Source organism: Phascolarctos cinereus, unplaced genomic scaffold (genome assembly GCF_003287225.1).
Source record: "Phascolarctos cinereus isolate Bilbo 61053 unplaced genomic scaffold, phaCin_HiC Scaffold_4;HRSCAF=312, whole genome shotgun sequence".
NCBI classification, from domain to species: Eukaryota; Metazoa; Chordata; class Mammalia; order Diprotodontia; family Phascolarctidae; genus Phascolarctos; species Phascolarctos cinereus.
Genome location: NW_027555847.1, coordinates 134,325,490 through 134,335,270, shown reverse-complemented (window position 1 = coordinate 134,335,270; position 9,781 = coordinate 134,325,490). Strand labels below are relative to the sequence as shown.

The window sequence follows — 9,781 nt, the reverse complement described above, 5'->3', positions numbered from 1 at the left end:
CTCACAAGGCTCCTTCTCAGACTCTGAGCTGCTGGCAAGGAGATGACTCAAGCTGTCTCCAAGGCCCCGGGCCTCCTGCATGGTCAGCTGGGCTGAGCCAACTCAGGCAGGCGGACGGGCAGGCTGGGCTCTCTGCCCAGGCAGGCCCCGGCTCCTCCCTCTACCTCCCAAGTGCCCACACCATGACCTTGGACAAGCTAGTACTCTCTCCATTGGAACCCCAGGAGCCCCAACTCCCCTGTAGAGCCATGGAGCGTTTCCTGATCTCTGGCCTCTGGTTGGGTTCTAGGGTTCTAGCCTCCTTCTCTTGGGCCAGACGGGGCAGAGGGCAGAGAGAAGCACTGACTGTCTGAAGGTCATACGAGGTGATAGAAGAGGGGCTTGAACACACTGAGCTTCTTCCCAAAGGCTCCATCTGTACCCCTTTATATCCCCTTGCTCTCCCTCATATGCCCCACACACATACAACAAATAACAGCTCACATTTACATAATGCTTTGAACTTTCTTCACAGATACCAGGTAAGGTAGAGAGTGCAATATTACCATGCCATTTTACAGATGAGGAAAACCAAGGCCCAGCCTGAATTTGATCACAGTACAGTGCTTCCAGAGTCAGGAGAAACTCAGTTCAAATTCTTCCTCCTTCATTTACTACCTCAGCAAGTCACTTTACTTCTCTGGGACTCGGTAAAATGGAGTTAGACTAAGTGCTTGTTGATTTCCCTTCCAAGCTTTCAATCTATCCCTTGTCCCATGATTTCTAAGTTCATGTACTTTCTGCTCTGCCTCATTATCGAGTACTTGGTGATAAAAAGAGACTTGGATTTGGGGTCACAGAGCCCTAGTTTGAATCAGTGGGGGTTAGGTCTCTTATCAGCTCTAAATCTTTGTTATTCTTAGGATCCTCCCAACCCACATCCTCTACTCCTTCAACTACAAAACAAAGGTAAAATAAGCATTTATTAAGCACCTACTATGTTCCAGGCCTGGTGCTATGCATTTTACAGATATATCATTTGATCCTTACAACAACTCTGAGGGGTAATAGCTATTATTATGCCCATTTTACAGTTGAGGAAACTGAGGTAAAGTGACTTGCCCAAGGTCATGCAGCATTTAGCACAGCACTTACTATAGTTTATTGATTGGAGTATCTGAGACTGGATTTGAACTCAGCTCTTCCTGACTCTAGTCTTATCACTCTACCCACTATACCACCTAGCAGCCTCTACTACCCCACTGAAGGTTCTAGGATGGTCCCATGTGGCAGAAGAATATGAGTGAATGAGAAGACCTGAAAATACTTTCCACATTGACCAACTTAAGTGCCTGAAATCCTACCATCAAAGCTCTGGGCGGTTTTTGTTTGTTTTTTTTATATTTTTGAAGCTTACTTTTAAAAAAAGCAAATCTCATTGGAAAAGTCACATCCTAACCCTTTATCAGCCATTATCACGAAAATGATTTCCCTACAAGGTCCTGGAGTGACAAGGAATGCAAAACAGGAATATGGAGAGAAAAGAGCCAAACCAGGCAGCTCAAACCTACCTCCCCTGTCACCTCCTTTAGGGAATTAGAACTGAGATGAAACCTAGTTTGGGGAATGCAGCAAGAGGCCTGAACTGGGTATCATGAGTTCTGGGTTCTAGTGTGAACTCGGCTACTGACACACTCTGTGACCTTGGTCATATCACTTCCCATCAGTGGGCCTCAGTTTCCTCATCTGTAAAATGAGTTGGTTGGAGAAGATTGAGGGTTCTTCACCTTTTTAGAGTCAGAGAGCCCTTAGGCAATCTGGTGGAGCCTATGGACCCCTCCTCAGAAGCATGATTTTAAATGCACAAAATAAATAAAATCCCTAGAATTACAAAGGAAACCCATTACACTGAAATAAAGATGTAATTTTTTTTCCTACCCAAGTTCACATATTCCCCTTCACCCAAAGTCCCTGAAGGGACCCTTAGGGGTCTATGAACCCCAGGTTAAAAACCCCAGGACTCAGTGATCTCTAAAGTCCCTCCAGACTCTGACAGTCTATGGCCTAAGGGCTCTTTTTAGCTGTAAAAGTCCATAATTTAGGATTCTTGGGCGGCAGAGAGAACCCCAGACGCTGGGTATGCCCTCCCTTTCAGTCTGTGGGAATGTATGCAAATTGCACACAAATCTATGCAAATGAGCAGATAGCCCTCCAAGTTCTGGCACTTTTGCTTGGCCCTGGGAGAAGCAAAGCAGGAAGATGTAACCCAAGGTGAGAAGATAGGGCAGCTCTGGCCATCCTGAGCCCGGAGCTAATGTATCCTGAAAGCAGCCTGGGCCAATCAGAGCTGGGGAAAGGCGGCAGCAGGTCAGTAAGAATAAGCTAGCCCAGGCTTGCGGAGAGGAAGCCCAAGTCAAGTTGTAAAGGGACTTCCCTTAACCCTTTCCCCACCAGCATGGTAGGAGGCCTAGAAAGTCCTCTGTCCATGTTCATTCTTGTCCCTTTCCATTTTTCCAGATCTTCATCTAAATTCACCTCTTCCAGGAAGCCTTCCCAGGTTAACTCCTTTAGTCTCTAGGCATTTCAGCATCCCCCTCTGCCTGTAGTGAAATAAGACAAGCAACAGTCAGTCCTTCCTGTCTCATTGTATTCACAGGATATCCAGCTGAAATGTGTGTTTTTTTGTCCTAGGAACCCTGATTTATGTCCGCGTGTCTGGCCTGTTTCCATGTTAACCTTTCATGCTATTTCTTTGTGTGCATGTGTGTGACTATAGTATTTTTTCCAATAACATGTAAAAACAATTTTAATATTCTTTTTTTTTTATTTTGAGTTCCAAATTCTCTCTCCCCTTCCCCCCTCATTGAGAAGGCAAATAATTTGATATAGGTTATACACATGCAGTCACACAAAATGTACTTCCATATGAGTCATGTTGTGAAAGAAAATACTGACCAAAAAAAACCCCCACATAAAAATTAAGTAAAAAAGAATATGCTTCGGTCTGCATTCAGACTCCCTTTATGCTATTTCTTGTTGTATCTCCCTCTTCATCTTTCTGTCCCTGTATGACTCTTTTGCTCTCTGTGTCTGGATATGTATTCATCTCTCCGTCTTTGCATTTCTCTGTCTCTGGCTCTATATCTCTGTCTCTTTTTATGTCTTTGTTTCTTTATGTCTGTTTGTCTTTTCTCTCCCTCTGTCTCTGTCTCTTCCTCTCTCCCTCTCTTCTTTTCTCTTTCTCTGTTCTCTATCTCTTTCTGTCTTTCTTTGTCTATGTATTTCTTTCCCTCAGGATCTCACAGGTGTCCATCCTAGAGGGGGTGCTGAGGATTGCAGACTGGGGGTGTCAGTCTCTCCACAGGGCACCTTTCTCTGTCCTCCTCAGACCCCATATGCTTGGGCCTCAAGCACCCAGAGCTGGTCCAGAGGGCTGCTGGTGGGACCTAGGCTGAGGAAGAAGGCATCCCAGATGGGTGCCACGCGGGGAGTCCTGAGGTTGGTGACACATAGTTTGTACTCAGTGATGTCAGTGTTGTTCATGACAGGTGTGTGACTGATGGCTCCTAATGGCCCTTCTCCCTTGCCTCCCCCCCCCACACACCTGCTGCTCAGAGCCACTGCCATTGGCCCCACGGACACCATGCTGGCAGCTCAGGAGACCCAGCCCACACTGTTTTCTCCTCTGCTCACCCCCCAGCAGGAGCAAAGGGAAGGCACAGTCACCTCCTGTACTTATCACACACAGACTCCCACGGCCACATCCCAAAGACATGTTTACCTTCACACTCGCATAAGCAGATCCACTCACATACCTTTTTACACACACATACATGTTCATTTATATGACTACTCCTTCCTGTGTATGCTCATGGATGCATGCATGAATCACAGATTTTAGAGCTGGGAGGCAGCTCAGAGGCCATCAGCTCAAACTCTTCATTTTACAAAGCCCTCAATTGTCAGAGGCTGTATTTGTTTGTGTTGGGGGTTTTTTTAGGCAATTGGGGTTAAGTGACTCGCCCAGGGTCACACAGCTAGTAAGTGTCAAGTGTTTCATCTGAGGCCGGATTTGAACTCAGGTCCTCCTGACTCCAAGGCCAGTGCTTTGTCCACTGTGACAACTAGCTGCCCCAGAGGCCGTATCACATCCTGTGACTCCCAAGCTGAGGCCGTTTCTACTGTACCACAATGCTTCCTATATACATGTATGGCCATAAATACTTGCACACATACATGTTCAGAGACGTGCTTCTCCCACCCCCCAGCTCCATTCCTGTGAATATTCACTCGCGGGGTGGGGAGAGATAAGTAGACTCTCACCTGTTGCTTGCTGAGCTTCCGACATTAGTTAGAAAGGAGTATCTTCAGCTGCAAGAGGATGGGGAGGAGTCAAGGTAGAATTCCTCAAGGCAGACTCCACCCCCATCTCCCTTCCCCCTTCCCTTCCCCCCTCCCCCCTTCCTCTCCATCTCTGCTGGCTTGCCTCCATCCTTCTTGTTCCCTAGCCCAGAGCAGAGGCCAGGCTCTGCCTCAACAGGGAAGAGTGTCTGTAGAGGCTGAAGACTTAGGGAGAAGAAGAAGAGGACTCATGAACAAGGATTTATTTATTTATCTGTTTGTTTGGGGGGGGGTTTTGGGGGGGAGGTTAGGCAATTGGGGTTAAGTGACTTGCCCAGGGTCACACAGCTAGTAAGTATCAAGTGTTTCATCTGAGGCTGGATTTGAACTCAGGTCCTCCTGACTTCAGGGCCAGTGTTCTATCCACTGCGCCACCTAGATGCCCCACAAGCATTTATTGAGTGCCCACTATTTGCCAGTCATTTTGCTGAGTGCTTTATAAAATATTATGTTGAGCCTCACCAGCAACCCTGGGAGGTAGGTGCAATTATTATTTACATTTTGCAGATGAGGAAACTGAGGCAGACAGAAGCTTAGTGACTTGCCCAGGGTCACACAACTAGTAAGTGTGATTTGAATTCAGGTCTTCCTGAATCCTGACTCTACACTTAGCCTTCTATCACCCGTGCCACCTAGCTGCCTGGGATGTGGGAGGGGGAAAAGGAAGGAGAGGTAGTACCTGTGTGCCTTGGTGAGCATATATGCTGCATATCTGTGCCTGCATTATGTGATAGAAAACACTGAATGAGGGTCACTAAAGGGGGCATGGGGGTGAGGAGCAGATTATATCTACCTGGTGGAGGCAGATAGATCAGCATGTGTGACCAAGTGTGTGTATGTAACCTAGGGGAGCAGGGCTGGCCAGTGGAAACAGAAAGGACATGGAAAGACTGAGAACCTAGGGAATGTATAACCCTCTCCTCATCCCCATCCCCCTTTCTTCTATTCACCCTTCAGGGCTCTTTTTTGCTCCCCTCACAATTCCCTTTTACTATTTACATATATCCTTGCTCCTCTCCCAGGGCCCCAGTGGGGTAGGCAGGAAAAAGAATCCTAGCATGGACTCTCTCACCACATCACAATCTTCCCTCTCCCCTCTGGCTTTTTGACACCCAAGCCTGACCCCCATTTCCCTACTGTGGGCCCCCTCACTGGCGCACTTATCGGAGATCAGCAGCATAGGCTTGCATACATGACCTCTACCCTGCCCACATATGTGCCCAGACTCCCAGCCCAAATACTATGTCCATATATTTGGCAGCACACAACACACAACTCATCAGAGCACACTCAACACCCTCTTTGTGGGCACAACCCGCTCTTGTCCATGCCTCACCCTCATGCTGGCTTCTGCATACACACACAGAGTGCATGGCAAGCCACACAGGCATACACACGTGTGTATTTGTACTCTGACTAGCTCTCTGGCAGTGGCTCCTGGGGAAGCCCCAGAGGGTGCTCAGTGGAGCACGCAGAGGGAGGGCCTGGCCGTGGAGGGCCCTTCCTGCAGAAATGCTGCCTGGAAAAGCCCCAGCAAGAGCACAGATGGCCCCCTTAGACCCATTTCCTTTCCAGGCCTCAGCTTCTTCATCCCCAGAAAGGAGAAATTAAGATCCCTGTTCCTCCTTTGCAGAACTGATATGTGGGTAAAGGAGACACAGTTTGGGGTGTGGGGGGCACAGTTTTGGAACAAACTGAGAGCATTCACTCCCCAAAAAGAACTTTCAAATTTTTATATGCATAAGAAGCTACAAACCTTCCTTTACCAAAGAATAGACAAAAGCAGAGTTTGGGGACACGGTTTCCTTAGACTCTGTGCTCAGTTAAGAGCTGGGATTGTTTCATCCTTTGTGTCCCCAGCACATAGCACTGTGCCTGATGCATACATAGCAGGAGTTTTATAAATGCATGTTGACTCATGGATTGATTGAAAATGTGAATGTCTTGGACTATCAAGGCAGAGGTCATTTGGGGGTGGGAGGTGGTGCTGACCACTTGGTCTTTCCCACAGAGACTGAGCACAAGAACTGAGCACATTTTAGAGGGAAACTTGAACAGGGGACACTTGTCCCAATGAGTACACCAAGCTGAGTTGTAGAAGGAACGGTTTGAAGGAACTGGGGGCCAAGGCAGGGGTGTTGAGAATGGAGAAGAGAAAGCTCAAAAGAACCATGAACTGTCTTTTCTTTTTTTTTTTAGGCAATTGGGGTTAAGTGACTTGCCCAGGGTCACACAGCTAGTATCATGTGTTTGGTCTGAGGCCGGATTTGAACTCAGGTCCTCCTGACTTCAGGGCCGGTGCTCTTTCCACTGGGCCACCTAGCTGCCCCCATGAACTGTCTTTTCAAATAAATTAAAGGGCTGTCACATGGGAAAGGGATTAGATTAATTCTGTGGCTCCAGATGATAAAATGAATACCCTGTGGGAAAAGTTACAGGGAGGCAGACTTGGGCTCAATATACCAAAAAGCTTCCTAAGAATCAGCTGTACAACAATGGAATGGGACACCTCCAACAGTAGTGAGCTACCCATCATGGATGGTATTGAAGCAGAGATTGGATCACCAGCTGTCGAGATTGTTATAGAGGGGATCTCTGCTCAATAGGGATTGGGCTTGAAGACTCTGAGGTCCCTACCAGTTCTGAAATTCAATAAACAATGGGATGTCTCCTGGACTCAACAACCCAGCAATCTGTGTCATTCTTCATATTCTCCCTGCCCCACTATCCTTGTCCCTTCCTTCTCTAAATCCATCTTTCAGTTATTCAGCAAGTCTTTATTCATGCGTGCCATGTACATGTTCCTAGTCCTTGGTTTAGTTATGTTCCGAGAGAGAGAGACAGACAGACAGACAGACACACACACACACACACACACACACACAGAGACAGAGAGAGACAGAGACAGAGAGAGACACAGAGAGAGAGAGAGAGAGAGAGAGAGAGAGAGAGAGAGAGAGAGAGAGAGAGAGAGAGGACCCTGCCTGATAGAATTCACCCATATGGAACTAAGACTAGAGACAGTCTATGCTAAAGCATGAATGAAGATTTTTTTACATGTTATTGGCAAATATTTAATAAAATAAATTAAACTCTTTTTTAAAAGGATGAATGAAGGCCATAGAGAGTCATTGTTGTGGGGATTCAGAAAAGGAAGATCCTTATATAGTAAGATGATGGGGCAACGGTTGAAGATTGACAGATAGGAAGGATTTTGACAGATCAGGAAAGGCAGTCCAGGCAGGAGAAATAGTATCAGCAAAAGTTCAGAGGTAGGAATGTGTGAGACGTGATTGGGGAGACCATTCTGGCTGGAGAAGAATTTGTGTGGGGAAGCTATGTAAGAACCAGGTTATAGAAGGCTTTGAATGCCTGACTGAATTTAAATTTAATCTTACAGGCAGTAGGGAGCCTTGAAAGGATTCTAAGCAGCAAAAAAAAAAAAAAAGCTATCTTAGTGCTGTAGTATATCAGAGCTGGGAATGATCATACAGACCATCTAATTGTTTCTTTATCTTACAGGTAAGAAATTTCATGTAAGGAAATTGATGCACTAGAAGGGGAAGTGACTTGTCCAAGGTCATACACCTAGTCAATGATAGAGCTATGACCATGACTTCTCTCATGACTCCAAGTCCAATACTGTACCATGCTGCCTCCATCCTTCCCTTGAAGTCCTACTGTGATTGTCTGATTTCCTTGGCCCTTTGACCCTGGAATGAGTTCCTAGTTCATCTGTCTGTCACTGGGCTTACCTGGAAGGGGCAGAGGGAGCAGGACCTGAATGCTTCATCCTCCTCAGAGGCCTGGACCATATTCAGTTCTAGTGCAGAACAAATGGGCCTCAGGACAGGAGCTTTCATGGAGTTCTGTAAGGAGATGACTTTCCATAGTTGTAGAACACCAAGCAGCCCCAAGGTGAGGCAGAGGACAGGAGCACAGAGCTGGGGAGATTGGCTTAAATAGTATTAGGAGGTATTGATGTGAGACACAGGAAAACTTCTCAGAGGTGGCTGGGGTCCCTGGAAGTGGTGGAAAGCTCTTCTGTGCAGAAGTATAACCAGTGTCCAGAACGCTAGAATGGGGATTTCTGCTCAGGTCAGGGTTGGATTTGAGGATTCTGAGATCCCTTCCAGCTCTGAGAATCTATAAACAATGGGAGGCAGCCTCTACTTGTACGCAGGGTGAGGAATGAGTTGAAAATCGCACCAAAGCCAGCTGTGCCAATGGATGGGGGGATGTTGGGGGGGGACAGGTGAGACAGAATCCCAGGGGAGGGTTGAAAGGAGCCTGCCCCCTCTAGACCTGGATGATCAGTCTAGGGGCTAAGCTCAGAGCCTCTTCACCCTAGGGGCTACAACTGTGGATTGGGAACCTGGTTAAGAGCTTTTCAAATGTCTTTTTCTTTCAAAGAAGGTCAGTACTGCTAGATATGGACTGGAAGTCAGACCCAACTGTCATCCAGTTTCTGTCCCTGACAATGTGTGACCTTGGGCAAGTCACTTGTCCTTTCTCTGAATCTCAGCTTCCTCACCTGTACAATCAAAGAAATGAACTAAATGATCTCTTCTAGTTCTGACATTCTGTGTTCTAAGGTCCCTTTCAACTCTAATATTTTGTGTTGTAAGATCCCTTCCCCTTCTGACATATTCGGTTCTATGTCCTAAGGTCCTTTCAGCTCTGATCTTTCATGACTCTACTACATCCCTCCCCCCTCCCCATGGAGACTGCCCCCATGCAAATGGACATACCTCACGATAGGGTTCAACGCTTCGGGTCTGCTTTCCATGTGCCCTCGCCTAGGCCATAAGTTCCCGAGAGGTGGACACGAGGACTAGATGGGTCTCTGGGCATGATGTTGGTGCCCACGTGCAGTTGGAGGCCAAGGTTGGAAATGGGGATGAAGCTGATGATGAAAACTGAGGGAGGGAAGGAGGGGATGGGGGCCCTGGAAGGCACTGAGTTTCCAGATCTGATGCTCGCCGGGTTCTTCGTTAACCCTCCGCGCCCCAGTTCTCGGGCTGCTGCAGTCTGGGAAACAGGCAGCAGCACCACATAAAAGGGGCAGCCGGGAGCCAGAGACACACAAGAAGCAGGAAAAGCTGTGCCAGGAGAAGTTTGAGTCCCGGGCAGGTGAGAGTCCGGCGGGGTTTGGCGGGCGGGGGGCCGGCCGGCGTGGGCTTTCTCGCCCGGTTCTGAAGTTGGTGCGCTTCCCTCCCCCCGTGTTGCCACCCGGCCCCTGGCTGGGAGCGGAGAAGCATGTGATGGCGTCTTCCATATAGGGGCAGGCACGGCACCAGACCGCCCTGCAGAGGCCCTAAGGCCACACTCCCAGACAATATATACCTAGTGCTCAGCCCGAACTGCTCCTCACTCACTCGCTGGCGAGAAGCACAGGAGC

At 47.9% G+C, this 9,781-nt stretch overlaps 1 long non-coding RNA gene across 1 annotated transcript; it reads right to left on the bottom strand.

The window, feature by feature from the left end:
* Positions 1-944: 944 nt before the first annotated feature.
* LOC110222043 (uncharacterized) lies at positions 945-9,733 on the bottom strand. Its single transcript, XR_002328269.2, has 3 exons — positions 9,132-9,733; positions 4,303-4,350; positions 945-2,579 (listed from the first exon to the last, which is right to left on the bottom strand). It is a non-coding gene; the product is annotated as an uncharacterized LOC110222043 (long non-coding RNA).
* Positions 9,734-9,781: the final 48 nt, after the last annotated feature.